This window comes from Hemicordylus capensis, chromosome 2, assembly GCF_027244095.1.
Source record: "Hemicordylus capensis ecotype Gifberg chromosome 2, rHemCap1.1.pri, whole genome shotgun sequence".
NCBI classification, from domain to species: domain Eukaryota; kingdom Metazoa; phylum Chordata; class Lepidosauria; order Squamata; family Cordylidae; genus Hemicordylus; species Hemicordylus capensis.
The window spans coordinates 156,955,349-156,973,920 of NC_069658.1; the positions used below are offsets into that span (position 1 = coordinate 156,955,349).

Genomic DNA, 18,572 nt, shown 5'->3' on the forward strand with positions numbered 1-18,572 from the left:
ATGTCAAGGGGAAAGGGGTGTCCTAGAGCGGAGTGTGGTGGGTGGTAGTTCCTAGGGTGGGCAAGGAAGCTATCAGAATTATTTGAAAGGAATTGGGCAAAGGGCTCATTTTTAAGTGATTTTTGAAGTTTATGCGTCTTTAAGGTTTTTCTCCATAAAAAAGCATGGTGGTGTCAGCAAATGTATAGCTTCACGTTGGGGACAAAATGGGGGCCTAGAGCAGAATGTGGTGGGTGGTAGTGCCCAAGGGGGGCCAGGTAGCTATCAAAATTATTTGAAAGGAATTGGGCAAAGGGCTGGTTTTTAAGTGATTTTTGAAGTTTATGTGTCTTTAAGGTTAGCAGATGAGAGTGGATTCATGGTTTGTCATTGAAAATCTTATATGCTACCAAAGAATCTACACTCAGAACACTTCAGAAACAACAAAACCCAGTACCCCATGGGTTAGCAACTGATGGGGGTGGTTGGCACCCTCTTTGCACTAGACCACCACTCACTCTGGGCCACCCCAGCACCCCCAGTATACAGTGTACTGTGCTTGATTGGCCAGCAAACTCGCCTGACCTGTCCCCATAGAGAATCTATGGGGCATTGCCAGGAGAAGAATGAGAGACATGAGACCAAAGAATGCAGAAGAGCTGAAGGCCGCTAATGAAGCATCCTGGTCTTCCATAACACCTCATCAGTGCCACAGGCTGATAGCATCCATGCCACGCCGCATTGAGGCAGTAATTGCTGCAAAAGGGGCCCAAACCAAGTACTGAATACATATGCATGCTTATACTTTTCAGAGGTCCGATATTGTTCTATTCTACAATCCTTGTCTTCTTGGTTCCATATAATATTCTAATTTTCTGGGGTTGTGGATTTGGGGTTTTCATGAGCTGTACGCCATGATCATCACAATTATAACAAATTAAGGCTTGACTTATCTCGCTTTGCATGTAATGCGTCTGTCTCATATATCAGTTTCACCTTTTAATTTGCATTACTGAAATTAATGGACTTTTGCACGATATTCTAATTTTCTGAGTTTCACCTGTATATGTGACTTCCCTAATGGCAACAAAATATGTCTCCCTTCTTAGAAGAACATTGGAGGAGGGAGAAAAAGAGGGTGCAAGATACCTCAGAATGTATGTTATTGTAGGGACCAATAAATAACAAATGTTTAGGTTGTGATGTACCCTTAGGATTCTTGATGGCTACAGGCTACCTCTGGGCTTAGATGTAGGATGCCTCTGAAAGGCATGCCTTCATCTCCTTCTTGTTGGCTTCCCAGAGGCAGATACCTGAAATCCATGTGCTGTAGGGATGTGCAAACCGATTCAGGTACCTGAATCCAGCTGATTTGGGTGATTTTGAGACAGATCACTCCTGAGGTCCATTGGCTAGATTTGGGTACAAATTGAATCATGCCAGATTCAATTCAAATTGCTTTGAGATTTGGATTCCTCTTATCATTTCCCCCAGATTCCCAGCTTTCATTAAAAAAAAAAAAAAAAAGCTAAGCTCTAGCCCTTATAGAAGTGGAATTATGGAGCAAAATGTGTGGTCACTATTTTTCAAGTGTTTGGATTCTTTGGTCTATAATAACTTTCCCTCAATGAATCCCTGTGAGGATTCATTACACACCTTCATTTCTTCTATTCATTTTGAATGTCTGGCAGTTGACTGCCAGCTGTCAACTGCCATGTGCCAGCTACACCCCCCTCGCACCTCCAAGGCAGTGGGGTACTACTCAGTTTATGTTCTAGGAATTTAGACTGCTTGGTGTCTAATAACCTTTCTTCATAATGAATCCCTATGAAGATTCATCACACACCAAAGAGTCTAAACAGTTCAAAAATTCCTAAAAATAATAATAAACTGAGTACCTCACTGCCTTGCAGGAGAGAGTTGGCACATGGCAGTTGACTGTTGGCACTGTCCATTGACAGTCGAAATGAACAGAAGAAATTAAGGTGTGCAATGAATCCTCATAGGGATTCAGTACGAGGAAAAGTTATTATACACCAAAGAATCCAAACACTTGAAAAATAGTGACCACATATTTTGCTCCATAACTCCACTTCTACAAGGGCTAAATCTTATCTTCAAAAAAAATAAAATAAAAAAAATAAAAAAATAAAATTAAAATTAAAATTAAAAAAAAATTAAAGCTGGGGATCCATGTTAGGGTTCGGATAGGGTGACTGTGAATCCCCATTATTTCCTATGGCGGAAATATACAAAACCTGTAAAAAATAAAAAATAAATAAATCAGTGCCCCACTGCCTTGAAATGTGGTTGGTAGGTGGCACTCATAGGGACCTACCCAGTACCAAAATATGGTGCCCCTAGGACCTTTATAAGTGGTCTGAATCAATACAAATCTAAACTGAATTGAATCCAAATCAAATCTGGGGTGATTTGCAGGACAGATTCAGACACAAAACAAATCAGAGGTGATTCAATCCAGGCACAAATCAAATTGAAAAAATCAATTTTTGCACATTCCTAATGTGCTGCACTAGGTGTAGTTAGAGACCACGTAAAAGTTGAATAATGCATCATTCCCTCCACCTGCCCCCCACCTCATAGCACCTTTCAAAGGAAGACAGGTTTATTCCCAGATGAAAAGAGAGATAAGCCACTCGGGCATGATTAGGGAGTCAGCACTTTTCAAATAAATGATCCCTGAAGGGACCTGAACTTCTAATTGTCTGAGTTCCCTGATGTTTTGTTGGGCAAACAAGACACTTTGGGAGTAATTATTTTTCTTCTGAAATATACATTAAGCTTTGCTCTTTAGAGACAACATATACGTGTTTGCTGCTTTTCAAAGTGTGCCAATTTCATAAATGTTTTCTTTCCCCTCGATCTGTATCATCACTTCTTCTTGTGACATTGCATCATGTTAACTTCCTCCCACTCTGTTTCTTGTTCTCACTGCTCATTGCTTAACATGTCGAGTGTTCTTAACACACTTCTTCCTCTTTTAATTAATGAGCTGTACTCTGAATTTTTGGCTTACATGGGTTTAAGAAAGACACACACACACACACACACACACACACACACACACACACACACAGCTGTGACCCCCAACAAGCACTATTAACTGTCTGAAGGGCTTACCCTTCAAAAGCTTTGTGCCCCTGCAGGCACTACTAATTTTGGACATTGCAAAATATGTATGTAACAACACTGAATGCAAATCCAAATGTCCACAGTAAGGTGAATTGTTAGTTGTGCAAGACATTTGATTAGATCTATATTGCACAAGCCACTCATGTGTTTGCTATTACAAGTCATCTAAAACCATTTATAAATTTGATTAGTTGGTTGGTTGGTTGGTTGATTTTTATACCGCCCTTCCAAAAATGAAAATAAATAAAATAAAAACAATTAAAATAAATTAACAGTTAAAATAAAAAGCTATAAAAACAATATAAAACCAATTAACAGTTAAAATGTGGTTAGAGTGCTGGACTAGGACCAGGGAGACCCGAGTTCAAATCCCCATTCAGCCATGAGACTTGCTGCGTGACTCTGGGCCAGTCACTTAGGAACATAACAAACTGCCATATACTGAGTCAGACCATTGGCCCATCTAGCTCAGTATTGTCTTCACAGACTGGCAGCGGCTTCTCCAAGGTTTCAGGCAGGAATCTCTCTCAGCCCTATCTTGGAGAAGCCAGGGAGGGAACTTGAAACCTTCTGCTCTTCCCAGAACGGCTTCATCCCCTGAGGGGAATAGCTTGCAGTGCTCACACATCAAGTCTCCCATGCAGATGCAACCAGGGCAGACCCTGCTTAGCTATGGGGACAAGTCATGCTTGCTACCACAAGACCAGCTCTCCTCTCCTACTTCTCTCTCAGCCTAACCTACTTCACAGGGTTGTGGTGAGGAGAAACTCTGATAGAATTAGTTTCAACAAAAAGACCTTGATAAACATAGGGCTGTGAAATGTTTTTATAAACGTACAGTTACATGAAAAGCCCTCCTACAGATTGAGCCACATGGTGTGAAAAGAAGGCTGGTTAAAATTATAAAGAATTAGCATTATGTTAAGATGTACACTGAAGTGTGGAATGATTGTATTAGTCTGTAATCATGCTTCTGCGGACAGAATTGAGGGTTGATTGATCCACCCAGAACCTGAAAATAAGTGTGAAAGGGAATAAGGAAGAGTACACAGGATAATTTGTCCAGTCACAGACCTCTACAGCAGTAGAGATGGAAATAGTATTTATGGATCTTCTGAACATCTGTGTTAGTATATAAACACAGACGTTCACAAGATATACGTGTGTGTGTGTGTGTGTGTGTGTGTGTGTGTGTGTGTGTGTGTGTGTGTGTGGTGTAGTGGCTAGAGTGCTGGACTAGGACCAGGGAGACCCGAGTTCAAATCCCCATTCAGCCATGAGGCTAGCTGGGTGACTCTGGGCCAGTCACTTCTCTCTCAGCCTAACCTACTTCTCAGGGTTGTTGTTGTGAGGAGAAACTTAAGTATGTAGTACACCGCTCTGGGCTCCTTGGGGGAAGAACGGGATATAAAATGTAAAAATAAATAAATAAAAATAAAACAAATAAAACATTTAAAACAGTTTTAAAACCTTGGAAAACCAGGCCAAAGAGATAGGTCTCAAGGGCTCTCCTGAAGGCCAATAATGAATTCGAATTACGGATTTCTGCAGGGAGTGCATTCCACAGCCTAGGAGCAGCTACAGAGAAGTCCTGCCTTTGAGTCACCACCAGACATATCAGTTATAACTGGAGACGGACCTCATCAGATGACCTTAACGTGCGGTGGGGATCATGTAGAAGAATGTGCGCTCTAAGGTAACCTGGATCTAAGCCATCCAGGGCTTTAAAAGTAATAACCAGCACTTTGTATTTTGCCTAGAAACATATCAGCAGCCGGTGCAACTGTTTTAAAACAGGCATAATATGTCTCTCCGGGTTGCCCCAGAGACCAATCTGGCTGCTGCAATTTGAACTAACTGAAGTTTTTGAACTACATACAAAGGCAGCCCCACGTAGAGCGCATTGTAATAGTCAAGTCTGGAGGTTATCAGCTGATGCAACACTGTTTTGAGATCATCCTCTTCAAGGAATGGACGCAGCTGTCGAATCAGCCAAAGCTGATAGAAAGCACTCCTGGCCATAGCTTCCACTTGAGATACCAGGGTGAGGACTGGGTCCAGGAGTACCCCCAAGCTGCGTACCTGCTCCTTCCGGGAGATTCTACACTATGAGCCAGGGGTTTGTTGACTCGAATTCAACAAAGGCAAGTCTGGAATTATATCACTGCCTGTCTGTGAGCCTCAATGAGCTGGTCTTGTGGTAGCAAGCAAGACTTGTCCCCTTAGCTAAGCAGGGTCTGCCCTGGTTGCATTTGAATGGGAGACTAGAAGTGTGAGCACTGCAGGATATTCCCCTTAGGGGATGGAGCCACTCTGGGAAGAGCAGAAGGTTTCAAGTTCCCTCCCTGGCACCTCCAAGATTCCTGCCTGAAACCTTGGAGAAGCCGCTGCCAGTCTGTGAAGACAATACTGAGCTAGATGGGCCAATGGTCTGACTCAGTATATGGCAGCTTCCTATGTTCCTGTGGTAGACAATAATAATAACCAAATCTGATGAATATTTTCTTTTGCATGTTGCACAATTTCAGTTGATCATATCCTATCTCCAGAAGCAAAATTGTTTCATTAGTTGGCTTAGAATTTTTTTAATTGTGTAATTTTGATGCAAAATCAGCTTTCAGGTCAGTGCACTACACAAAGGTAACACCAGCAGATGTTGCTAAGATGTCTTTGCTTCAGCTTTTTGTATATGCTTTTATTAAGGATTTGGGGGTAAGAATGCACAGTACACATACATCAATATACATCAAATAAAAGAATTCAGGTGGGATGTTCTAATTAAACTATGTATTCAAATATCTAACATATTTCAATTGTTAAAATAGAAATTCATCTTATCATTGCTTCCTTTCCTGAGGTAAAATGAAAAGGTTAGCATATCCATTAATAATATGTCCCAGACTATTTTTAAACAGTCCTCTACTCCGGTACCATCTAGAAGTAAATAAGTAAGTAATCTTTATTTTGATCATGCACCAGACAATAAAAAACCATTACATAGAATCAGAGCAAATCTTACAAATGATATAGCAAAACCTTACCATTCTGCAGATAATCCCCTTGTTGGAGTTAGTCAACAAAAATTTTAAGTAAAATTCATTGGGATGTCCAGGAAATTTTTCCAGAAGAGGAGAAATTAATCTTGAGCCAGCATCCCTGTAAAAATCACAATATAAAATGACATGTGGGGTGGTTTCTATAGCGCCAGAACCGCATGGACAAAGTCAAGAGCTAAATTAAAGTCGAGAGCTAAATCGAGATCCAAATAAATCTTCCTTTCAGAACAGCCGTAGGAAGTGCATTAAGGTAAGCAAGCGTAAGGGCATGCCTTGGGTACAAGTACCCAAGTACTCTGCTGGTTTAAAATTGAGAAATTGATTCCCTATATAAATGTCAGACCTAAAGCTAGCCACTTCCACTTGTAATTCCATATCCAAGATGCGTTGACTAATAACCCTCAATGCCTGATCTGGCTCTAATCTGGCAAATTTGTCTTGAGAAAGGCCGAATTGGAGGAGTTTGTTTTTAACCAGAGTCTTCCGCTTGCAATTGAAGCCATCAGTCATTGTAAAGGAGGCCAAACCCACTTGGGCTAGTTTTAACCAGAACTTTATAATGCATCTCCAGTAACACGACTCCAACCCAAGAAGACCTACTTCACGTCTAATGAGAGCATTGGGCACACAGCAGGGGACCTGCAGGATAGCTCTGATAAATTTGGATTGGATGACTTTCAGCAGTGCAGAGTTATTAAAAGGCCTCAATTGATCTCCATATAAAAGTTGAGGGTATACTTTAGCAAAAAAAAGTCTAATCGCAGCTGAGAAAAATGAGGCCCCCAGCGTGAAGTGATATGATTTGATTTTGTTTTTTGAGAGTTGGGCATTCTGTATAATAGAGTTTAAATGAGCATTCTGGGAACCAGATGAATGGAAAACTACTCCTAAGTATTTAAAGGAGTAAACTTGTTCAATGATATGTCCATGCATGACCCATTTAAAGTGTTTTGGACGTTTAGCAAATACCAATACCTTTGTTTTATGGTAATTGACTTCGATGGACTCATCAACACAAAAGTCACTGAGTAAGCCAAGAGCAGGTTTTAATCCTATAGGGGTCTGGAACATAATAGCCATGTCACCCACCAGAGGCGTATCTAGGGGAAATAGCGCCTAGGGCAAGCACTGAAATTACGCCCCCTGTCCAAACATCTGACACCCATCTTTCAGATAACTTTACCATAATATCAGCTGAAAAATACAAGTCGAGCTCGTTAATCTTTTAATATTTCAAAAACTATTTAGCAGTGGACATAGCCAGAGCAAAAAATGCTGGAAAACTACAGATTTCAGTATGCTGGGGCTCATGAAATACCCAAATACTATGTGGAGGTGTACTTGGAAAACTAAACAGAAGTGCCTGTCTAATTCTCTACTATGCATTGTAGCATCACTGTTACATAAGTTTTAAAAATAAATGGAGAATTTGACTTTTCCCAGATACTCTGAAAATAATTAAAGGCTATGCAGAGTAAACTGTGTCACTGCTTGGAATATATTCTAGTATTTCAAAAAGACAGTTAAAAAGAAAGAAAGAAAGAAAGAAACTTCCAGTGGGCCTTAATAGTAAGGATTTCACACTGACTCAAAGACAAACTCACCATTAATAGCCATATTATTAAGACATCACATTTAACTCACTTATCACAAGAAGCAAAGTAAGAGCAAATGAATACAATCCTAGCTCATAAGCTTCAGCTCAGTATTCACAAGTCCTGATTCTCTGTACATATAGTGCCAATCTGAAAATGTGTACAGTGACTAAAGGCCATAGTGGGTCTGCAAAGGTTCCCCCTCCCCTCCCCCCGCTGGCCTCTAGGGCCTCACAGGGACCATTTGAGCATGTGTGGTGGCCATTTTTAAAAATACTTTTAAAAAAAACAAAATGGCCACCATGCATTCTCAAATGGCCTCTGTGAGGACTGGCATGGCCTAGGGCCTCACAGAGGCCATTTGAGCATGCGCAGTGGCCATTTTCTTTTTGGTGGCAATTTTTTTTAATTCTTTAATTTTAGAAAATGGTGCCCCCTTAAAGTGGCACCCGGAGCACGTGCCCTGCCTGCCCTACCCTAGATACACCCCTGTCACCCACATAGAGGAGAATAGAGACTTGCCTGTGTGCTAATTTCGGGGCTTGAATAGAGGGGACAGATAGATGGGTCACCACAGAATTAATATAGATATTGAACAAGATGGGTGCTAAGTTGCAGCCCTGTTTCACTCCTCTGGAAGTGGCGATCTCTGACGATAAATGGCCTCTCAGGTTACAATGGATCTTCAGACAAGAGTTCACGTATGGGTTGGAAATTAAAAGCAAGATCCAATTGTCAGTTGAAAGGTCTTTCCGTTTTTGCCAAAGTCATTCCCTGGAGATATAATCAAAGGCTGACTTTAAGTCAATAAAAGCTACATAAAGGGCAGAGCCAGGTTTATGGGTATATTTTTCTGCTAGAAACTGCAAAGTGAAGGTATTTTTTATGTTAGAACGACCTGCTGTTCAAGGGCTAGAATATTGTTGGTCAATCAGTTTACCTGGAGGATGTTTGGTGTAAATTTTAATAATTGTTTTTAACAGGCTTATGGGACGGTAGTTTGCTGGTTCATCTCTTTTACCTATTTTGTAGTGGGGGATTATTATTGCTACACTCCAATTCTTCGGGATTTTGGCCGCGTTGTCAATATAGGTAAATAGAGAAACTAACATCAGAACCCACCAATCCAGGTTAGCCAGCAAAACTTCGATAGAGGTAAAGTCAATTCCAGGGGCTTTACCCTTTTAAAACTGCTTAATAAGATTTTTGACTTCTGAGCAGGAGACAGGATTCCAATTTGGTAAATCATTAGTACTCAGGTCAATAATACACACTGCAGCATCAGACTTCTTATACAGGGCAAGGAAATGACACTCTCAAAACTCTGCTGATATGATAAATGGAGAGGGCGAAGGGGCTCTCTCCAAGGAGGGTGAAATAAGCTGCCAAAACGTGGCAGAATTTTTCAATTTGGCCACCTCTATTAGTTCAGTGCAATTGTTCTGTATGTACGTATGTATGTATGTATTTAAAATATTTTTATACCACCCAAAATTACATCTCTGGGCGGTTTACAACAAGATAAAATAATAATAATAATAATAATAATAATAATAATAAAAACATTAAAACATTAAAACATTAAAACATTAATTAAAAACAAAAACAAAAAATTTAAAACACAACAATTTGAAAAAATTTAAAACAATATTATAAAACAACAGTAAAAACAATCAAAACAGTATCAGTTAAAAGCCTGGGTGAACAGATGTGTATTTAAAGACTTTTTAAAAATTGTCAGAGATGGGGAGGTTCATTTCACTAGGGAGCTCATTCCAAGCCTTGGGGCAGCAGCAGAGAAGGCCCGTCCCTGAGTAGCCACCAGACAAGCCGGTGGCAAATGCAGACGGACCTCTCCTGATGATCTCAATGGGTGGTGGGGTTCATAATGAAGAAGACGTTCTCTTAAATACCCAGGGCCCAAGCTGTTTAGGGCTTTATAGGTCATAATTAACACCTTGTATTTTGCCCGGAAACATATCAGCAGCCAGTGTAACTCCTTCAAAACAGGAGCAATATGGTCTCTCCTAGATGACTCAAAGAGCAGCCTGGCTGCCGCATTCTGAACCAACTGTAGTTTCCGGACTATGTACAAGGGCAGCCCCATATAGAGTGCATTACAGTAATCCAGTCTGGAGGTTACCAGCAGATGCACCACTGTTTTGAGGTAATCTATCTCAAGAAATGGATGCAGCTGGTGTATCAGCCGAAACTGATAGAAGGCACCTCTGGCCACTGCCTCAGCCTGGGACAACAGGGAGAGACTTGGATCCAGAAGCACCCCTAGACTGCGCATCTGTTCCTTCTGGGGAAGTGTGACCCGATCCAGAACAGGCAGATCAAAATTGTCTCCTGAGTTTCAACCCCGCACAATGAGTACCTCCATTTTATCTGGATTCAGTCTCAGTTTGTTATCCCTCATCCAGCCCATTACCGCCTCCAGACAGGCATTTAGGGAGGTTATGCCCTTTCCCGATTATGCTGACATGGAGAAATAGATTTGGGTGTCATCAGCATACTGATAAAACCCTGCACCAAATCTCCTGATAATCTCTCCCAGCGGTTTCATGTAGAAGTTAAACAACATCGGAGACAATACGGAGCCCTGAGGGACACCATACAAAAGTTCAGATTTTGAAGAACAACAGTCTCCAAGGGACAGCATCGGGAACCTGCCTGAGAGGCAGGAGCAGAACCACTGCAGAGCAGTGCCTCTCACTCCCAACCCCCTCAGATGCTCCAGAAGGAATCTATGGTCAATAGTATCGAAAGCTGCTGAGAGGTCCAAAGGGACCAACAGAGTCACACTTCCTCTGTCCATTCGCAATTGGAGATCATCCACTAGGCCAACCAAGGCAGTCTCCACCCCATAGCCAGCCCAGAAGCCAGTTTGAAATGGATCTAGATAATCTGTTTCCTCCAAGACTGTCTATTTGACTGGAATTTCTTATACTTTAACAGTTGCTTATATTGTAATTTCATAATATGTACTACCTGGGCACTAATCATGGTTGAGCCTTCCGCACAGATTTTAAGTGCACCTAGTAAGTTTCTTTTAGCAACCTAAACCCAATCGAACCATGGGCGAGAGGGGAATTTTAGATGGTTTCTAGATAAGGAAGGAAAGTTAACAAGCACAGGATACAGTAAGGACTGGATACTATCATAACAATCAAGCACAGAGCTCTCCAAGAAATTGGAAGATCCAGCCATAATGTCCTCACACATGTGGCAAGTTTTGGGTGAGTTAAGTGCAGCAGTGATACGCAAGGATTGGGCCTCAGACCATCTTATTCTTTGAGGAGTAAAGTAATAGCATCTGTGCTGGTGCAGGCGTTGAAATAGCCAGCAATGACCAGATGATCGTGTGTGTTATTATCCTGAATTTCTAAGATAAAAATCTCCAATTTAGATAATGTCTCCTTCTTGTAGGCTTGTGAGCCAGCTGGCAGAATATAAACATTAATCAGGATGAGATTAGAATCTCTAATATTAATTAGAACAGCTAATGCCAAAGAGTCCAAGTTTCCCAGTAAGGACGCTTTGGAGCAAAGCACGGTGGAAACAAAAACTGCTACACCCCTCATAGGTCTTCCTCTTCTTATTTCAGGCAAAGCATCCAATACAAAATGAGAATAGCCAGGCAGAAAAATATTGCCAATCAGCCAAGTTTCCTGAATTGCAGGATGTCAAAGCCAGTGATAAAAGCAGAGAAATCTGGATCACAGGTTTTGGAAATCCAGCCATTCACATTCCAGGTCAGCACTGAACGCTTGTGAGAAGAGCCCGCAAGTCAATCAGAATCAAGCTGATGGCACTCTCTCATCGGAGAAGAGTGACATTTAGGGTCCAGAATAGAGGAAACAGCAGTGAAGTGGGGATTGTCAAGAAGGCCTGCCCACTGGTCATTCTGTATATGACCATTCTCCTGGAAAGCCAAGGAGAGCTGCTGGAGTACATCTGGGTTGGAGCTGAGGTCACCCAGAGGCTGAGTCAAGGGGGCAGTTCCTCCCAGACTGTGGAACAGGACACGCCTCGATATCCTGAAATTCTAGAAGATTTTTTTATTGGGAAGCTGCATCATTATGCTTTCCCAGGAACGCCAGGTCATCCACAATCTCTAGCAAGGATTTTGAGTTGACTTGCAGCTCCAATAACGATTGGGAGAGCATGTCAATAAAGGTGTGGGAGGAATTGTGATCACTGAGATTAGCAGCCATAGCAGAGCAGGAGATTACTTCATCTCTGAGTTGTTTTTGTTTTGCAAGTTGGTCATGAGCAGGCTGAGTCATTTGGCCTTGAGAGCCAGTAGACACCAGAACTTGCCTGGATATCTTGGAGCTGACATCAATACCCGGGTGGGGATGGGGAGGCAGAGGCTTTGACTTCAACTCTCTTGTGATCAGAGGAGCTACCAGAGAGTTAGAAAAACACTTCTGTGCTTGAATTCCAAAGTCAGCTAAAAGCATCTTCCAATTAAAGAGTAAATGTGGAATTCTGTCATTTCTGAAAGTGAGTTTAATCCTTTGACTATAATTAACATCAGGAAGGTATTCAAACTCAATGAGTTCCTGGCTGTAAATGGGGCAGCAAGTTAACAGTCTCAAAGAGCAGAGAATTGCCTCTTTGTGTAACCATTTATTGTGGTTTATGGGTGATCGAGAGATAATTAAGGTAATGCAATTGGGTTGTAATATACAGTTAAACTTGTTACCAGGCACAGGGAAGAGTTATTCCTGTGGGTTATTACCGCACCTCTCTGGCTTTGAGAGAAAGAGCAGGCTAAAGCATTTATTTTCGTTTCCCGGCGGCCTATACGTTGTAGGACATATTGCAATGTATCCGCTATTGGTTTACAAAACTGAGACAGAGTGGCATTCAAATCAGGAACAGCCTGAGGATACTGCAAAACATCAGTCAGTACCCAGTCAGTGTTTAATTTTTTACAATTAACTGTGGCGGAGTCATCAGGAGCCCCAAGGGTAGCAAATCTGTCCTGAGATGGTAAAATAGATGGAAGGCTTACGTCCGCAGTTAAATATTTCTCCAATCTCGATTGCTTCGATTGCTTCTCCAACTCCGCAGCTCTGGCAGTAGGGCTAGCCCGAGGGCGCTTCTTTCTCCCTATCCTGGAGTGATTGTTAGTTAAAAACCATAAAGGTCATACTTGGTGTCTGGCCACAAATGTTTAAAAATCTCCAGGTGTGGTTAAAAATAATGAAAACTAACTTTTGCAGAGAAAAGGGGGATCAAAGGGAAGAGCAGAAAAAGATACAGCCCTCCGGCACCATGTCCACCATCAAGAAGTTTCCATTTACAAATGAGTTCTATCATTGCAGATACAATTAAGATTTGTTCTTGACACCCTCTACCCACATATCTAAGCTAAAACTGAATCCCTAAATGCCTGCCGGGAGGTGGTAATGGGCTGGATGCAGCTGGGGAGTTGGAAGATGTCCTGTAAGAACCTTGACTGAGCAACTTCAAAAGATTGTAAGTTCCCAGCTAAAAGAATCTGGGCACCATATAGCATCTGAGCCCAAGGTTTCGCATGATATACCCTTAGCATTGCCAGGATGTTCTGAGCACCTTTAGAGTAAAAAAAATTAAAAAAATAGCGACAATGGATCTTTGGGCATTTGCAGTTACAAACTCACAATGTGGTCTCCAGGATTTCCTCGAATGGAATATGAAGCCCAGATACTTATATGTTTTGGCTTGTTGAAGGCTCCTACCATTGATTGACCACTTATAAGATCTCCTACGCTTACTAAAAACCATTATTTTTGTTTTTTGGGTATTGATGGACAGTGCCTCCTCTTCACATAAATCTATAAAGGCTACATATCTTTGAAAGACATGTACACACTGGATTTGAAAAGTGTCCTTGGATGTCACATTTGACTCTTAAAAAGGTTTTTTCATATAATGAATTAATTAAGAATAGCAAATGGGGGCCTAATGAAGTTTAGTTTTAGCAAGTTTACACCATAGATGGGTTCTAGGGATCAAATCGAATGCAGCCTTAAAATCTATAAAGGCTAGATATAGGGGCACATTTCTGCTAAGTTGTTTATCTACTAGATGTGAAAGCGTCAAAATCTGATCCCGCATAGACCGGCCTGATCGAAAGCCAGCCTGTTCATCCCTTATAATATTATTTTGCTCTGCCCAGTCTATGAGTTTATAACATGAATGCCTCGCATATAATTTGTTGATGACACACAAGAGACTGATTGGCCGATAATTGGCTGGGTCTGACAGTAGTCCATTTTTATATATGGGACAATTATGGCCATGTACCAATCCTCCGGAATACAACCCACATGGTCTATGTAGGTAAAAGGTCTGGCCAGAACTAGAGCCCACCAGTCAGATCCTGCCTTCAACAATTCCCTGGAAATCAGGTCTATGCCAGGAGCCTTACCAGGTTGTAGTTGGGAAATTAAATTATGAATTTCTTATTCCATGACCGGAGGCCATGGGGGAAGGCAGTCTAAATAATGTAAGCAAGGGAAAGGACCCTTTATTGAAGGCAGGATCTGACTGGTGGGCTCTAGTTCTGGCCAGACCTTTTACCTACATAGACCACGTGGGTTGTACAGGAGCTGTATATAATGATTTAAAATGGGCCACCCAGCAGTCCGCAGTGATATAACTATCCAAAATAAATTATCCAAAATAAGGGGGCATTCTCCTTTCCCCAGTTTTGTTTAATTTTTATATAAACTCAATAGTTTTGCATTTTAATGATTTGGATTTGCACCCCCCAAACTTGTTGGCAGACATGTTTCGTTATTGCTCTATGCGGATGATATTGCCCTTTTATCTCAAACCAGGATAGGTCTCAGTCGTGCTTTAACTTCCTTAGGTAAGTATACTGAGAAGGAGGCTTTAGAGATCAATTATTCTAAGACTAAGATAATGGTGTTTTCAAAGCACCCCAAAATATTTAAAGGGACAATAAACAGGCATAGTATTGAACAGGTTAAGGTTTTTAAGTATTTGGGGGTGGTATTCCACCAAACTGGAACACGTAAAGCCCATCTTGATTATATTTCCCAAGGTGCTCAACAGACGGCAAATGTGATTAAGTCCTTCTGTTACTTCAGGGGTGCCTTTTTCGTACCAGCGGCTATAAAATTGTTGAATGCCAAGATATATCCCCAAATTCTTTATGGGGTGCAGATTGGTCCTCTGGAAAACTTCTCTCAGCTTATAACAGAACAAACTAAATTCCTGAGGGCTATTTTTCAAGTACCCAATTGAGTGATTGATTGATTGAAGTACCCAGCGGTACAGCAAATGCTGTCCTTCGTAGGGAAGCAGGGGTCACCACTCTGAAAGCAAAAGTATGGTTTTGCATAATTAAATTATGGTTGCCTGGTCTTCTTTCCGGCTGGCCTTGCCCCTTTAGTGTTATCAGACAGTTTCATTTCCAAATGGAAATCAGCTCTGAAATTAAAATTGCATCATTTGGGCACGTCTCAAGAAGCTCGGATTGGGCAAGGATTAGAGCAGACGCTTTGCTTTGTAAAGCAATTGCTCTGAGATATAGATTTGCAGGCGGAGTCCGCATGGCTACCCAAGGGAATATACTTAGATTCTCAAACTTTTAACTATAAACCGGCTGAATATTTAGACCAGATCTTGGTACCAAAATTTAGGAGCTTTCTGACAAATTTATTGCTCCTATTTTAGCCATTTATCCTGGTCACACAGACCAATTTTATTTGGAAATTATGCTGACCAGTTTTAAACCTGTAATTTCAGATAATGTGGCAAAGTTCTGTTTCCTGCCGTCGAAGCTCCATAATAGCACTTACATTTATAGCACTTACATTTATATACCGCTCTATAGCTGAAAGCTCTCTAAGCGGTTTACAATGATTTAGCATATTGCCCCCCAACATTCTGGGTACTCATTTTACCGACCTCGGAAGGATGGAAGGCTGAGTCAACCTTGAGCCCCTGGTCAGGATCGAACTTGTAACCTTCTGGTTACAGGGCGGCAATTTTACCACTGCGCCACCAGGGACTCAATGGACTCATAAAGACTATATTAGTAATTTGAACGGTTTGTGATTTTGCAAACTTTGAAATTTCTTGAATTTTCTTATTAATACTATTAATTATTATTAATTGTTAATCTGCTCTGTGACCACAATAAACTTACTTCACTTCAGGGGACGTTCAAAACAAAGAAAGAAAAATTGTCTAATAATAGCCTCCTTAAAGCAAGGAGGTATCTTGCCCTCCCTCAGAGAAGCATTTATAATATGTAGCAGACCCTCTCTGATAGTGCTACTGGAAGATGAAATGAGCCAAGTTGGGCAAGGTCAAGAGAACAGGTAGTAGGATGTACAGTCCAAAGCAGTTTGTTCACATCCTCAGAAATCACAAACTGAAAGTGATCCAATCTGATTCCGTAAGAGGAGTTGCTGGACACCTCCCTAGTAGACTCTACAATAAATGTGGAATCCAGTTCAAACTGAATAAGAGAGATTTTATCTGCAAAAAAGTCATTAAAACAGTACAGCAGGTGATCAAAAGTTCAAAAATTCAGTCCAAGGGGAGCGGGGGAAAGTACTAGCCCTCTCTCAAGGCTTAGGTACACGTATTCAACATAGGCCAGTTTCCTGACAGGGATCCTGGTAAGTGAGATGGTATTCTTGTAGACCACAGCCACACCACCTCCCCATCCACATCCTCTCACCTTCTCCACCACAGAATATCCCACCAGGAGAAGCTGAGACCAGAACGGATCACTAGCGGCTCCTGTTCAGTCTCTGTACTACACACCAGGTTGACTCCTTCATCCATAATCAGGTCATGAATGATCTCAGATTTATTTTGGAGCAACCTGGCATTACAAAGTAGCAAGGAGAAATTCTGTGGGTGATAGGCACTGCCCCCCAAGGTCAAAGAGCTGGAAGGCTAGCTGGAAAGAGGAACATCTATCAGGTTTCTTGTTTCCTTCCCCTGTAGTGACCTGTTGACCTAACAATGCCATCATTGGAATAGCTGTGCCAGAGTCACTCCCTCTTTCCCCATCTCTTGTTTCCCAAGACACATACCTGCACTAGTCCCAACAATGTGTTTGGCAACAGCAGCACTGTGGTAAGCAGGACTCTTTCCTTTAGGAAACAGACACAAGGTATGCTCCAGGCCTAAGTCCCATCTCCAAAAGCCACTGCCAAAGGCTGGCCCCCTTTGGTGGTCGTCTTTGGCAGCTGCCTGCAGGTAACCCTCCCCCAAGCAGGCCATGCCAGCAGCTACACCCCGGGTGCTGCCCACCTTGATGGAGGGCCAGAAATTTACAGAATCCAAAAGGCGTGCCTCTCACTCACCCTATCAGGCAAACTTGGCCCAGCTGCAGGATTTTTTTTAGCAATTAAGGCAAGAAAGCAACAGGTAGCAGTCAGAAGAGAGGATTGATAAAATCCCAGCTGCAGCCAAAGTTCCTCTCCCAAACCAGAAGGGGATTCAGGGGTGGGGTGGGGGAGATGCCAGATGAAAATAAAACTCCTACCCCACAAGGTATCTTCACATTGCCTTCTGAGCCTGGCCCTGCCCGCCTTTATCAAGGCTCAGAAGTTTAGGGGGTCCAATAGGCATGCCTCTCACTCACCCTATCAGACAAATTTGGCCCAGCTCTTTTAACAATTAATGCAAGCAATTGACGATTATAACAATGAATAACCAGAAAACACGTATGAACCCATCCCCAAACCACTGTGGTGGGGGTTACACTGCAACAATGAGCCCTATCTCACGACTGAGAGAGAGGGTTGAGGGTGGGCAGCGGGAAAGGCAGCAGAAGCTTGCCTTCCTCGCAGATGAGCAACCTGGAGTTCCCGTGTCCAGATGATCCAGGGCTGCCGTGGGCAGCACAGAGGTGCAGGGTCACGATGTGTCATCCTGGCTCCCGGAAATCCCACAATGCATTGTGGGAACCCCCCAGCATTGGGTGGGTGCCTGTCAGTGTTTCAGAGCCGGCTGAAAGCAGCCAGTGTTGACACATAGGAGCTCTTCTCACAATCAGTGAGAAGAACTCCAACGCAGTCTATGGGGAAGGCAGGTTTAACCTGCCTTCCCCACAGACAATCTCCATTCCTTCCCTGGGAGGGCGGATCACCTGCCCAGACAAGTGGCCGTTCCTGCTGCAGGTGGGGTGCCGGGATGTGCCACTGCATGTTGCCCCACCCCTGGTGTTAGGGACACCTCCCTCCCCAACATTAGACCCAGAGATACCAACCCAGAAGTATGTGGAATTCAGGCCTGTGTCTGGTTCCTTTTTATTAAGAAATGAATTAAATGCCCCTGGACTCAGGGTGAACTGACACCCAGGTCTCAACTGCTCTGTGAAGGAAGAGGTTATCCAGCATTGTATTGTGAAATGGGTACTCGAAGAAGCACAAAAGCCAGGCCAGAACAATCCAAATGTTAAAATCTAACCCATTATCAGATAATGTCTGGAAGAAGTGTCTAGATTAATCTTTGTCAATGATTGCTCTGCTATGCCCAAAGGGGATACTCAGTTGCTGTCTATAGAAAGCCCACTCTAGGAAAACACCTGAAGATTTAATCCTTGTACTAACACCCTTTTACACCTTCTGGGACCAGGCTGGCAAATCTGGGACAAGAAAAGGTGCCCATTTGCAACTCAGAGATGCAGATTTGCTTTGGGCAATGTCCCCCCTCCCTTTCTAAGTTTACAGCTTACAGAAGATGGGCTTCAGATCTCAAAGACAATATCCAGAAGGTAACAGGAAGTTGTCACCTTTCT

The 18,572-nt window shown here is 42.3% G+C and overlaps 1 protein-coding gene across 9 annotated transcripts in view; it reads left to right on the plus strand.

Moving 5' to 3' along the window:
• LOC128345373 (C-type lectin domain family 12 member A-like) overlaps positions 1-18,572 on the plus strand; it is a 75,096-nt gene that overhangs the window by 11,766 nt on the left and 44,758 nt on the right. The window contains exon 1 of one of the 9 annotated variants that reach the window (XM_053297240.1): positions 4,810-4,828. The exons of the other annotated variants lie outside the window; for them this stretch is intronic. The gene's annotated coding sequence lies outside the window, so the exon portion shown is untranslated. Of the gene's footprint in view, positions 1-4,809; positions 4,829-18,572 lie in introns of those variants that run through there. 9 annotated transcript variants of the gene reach the window in all.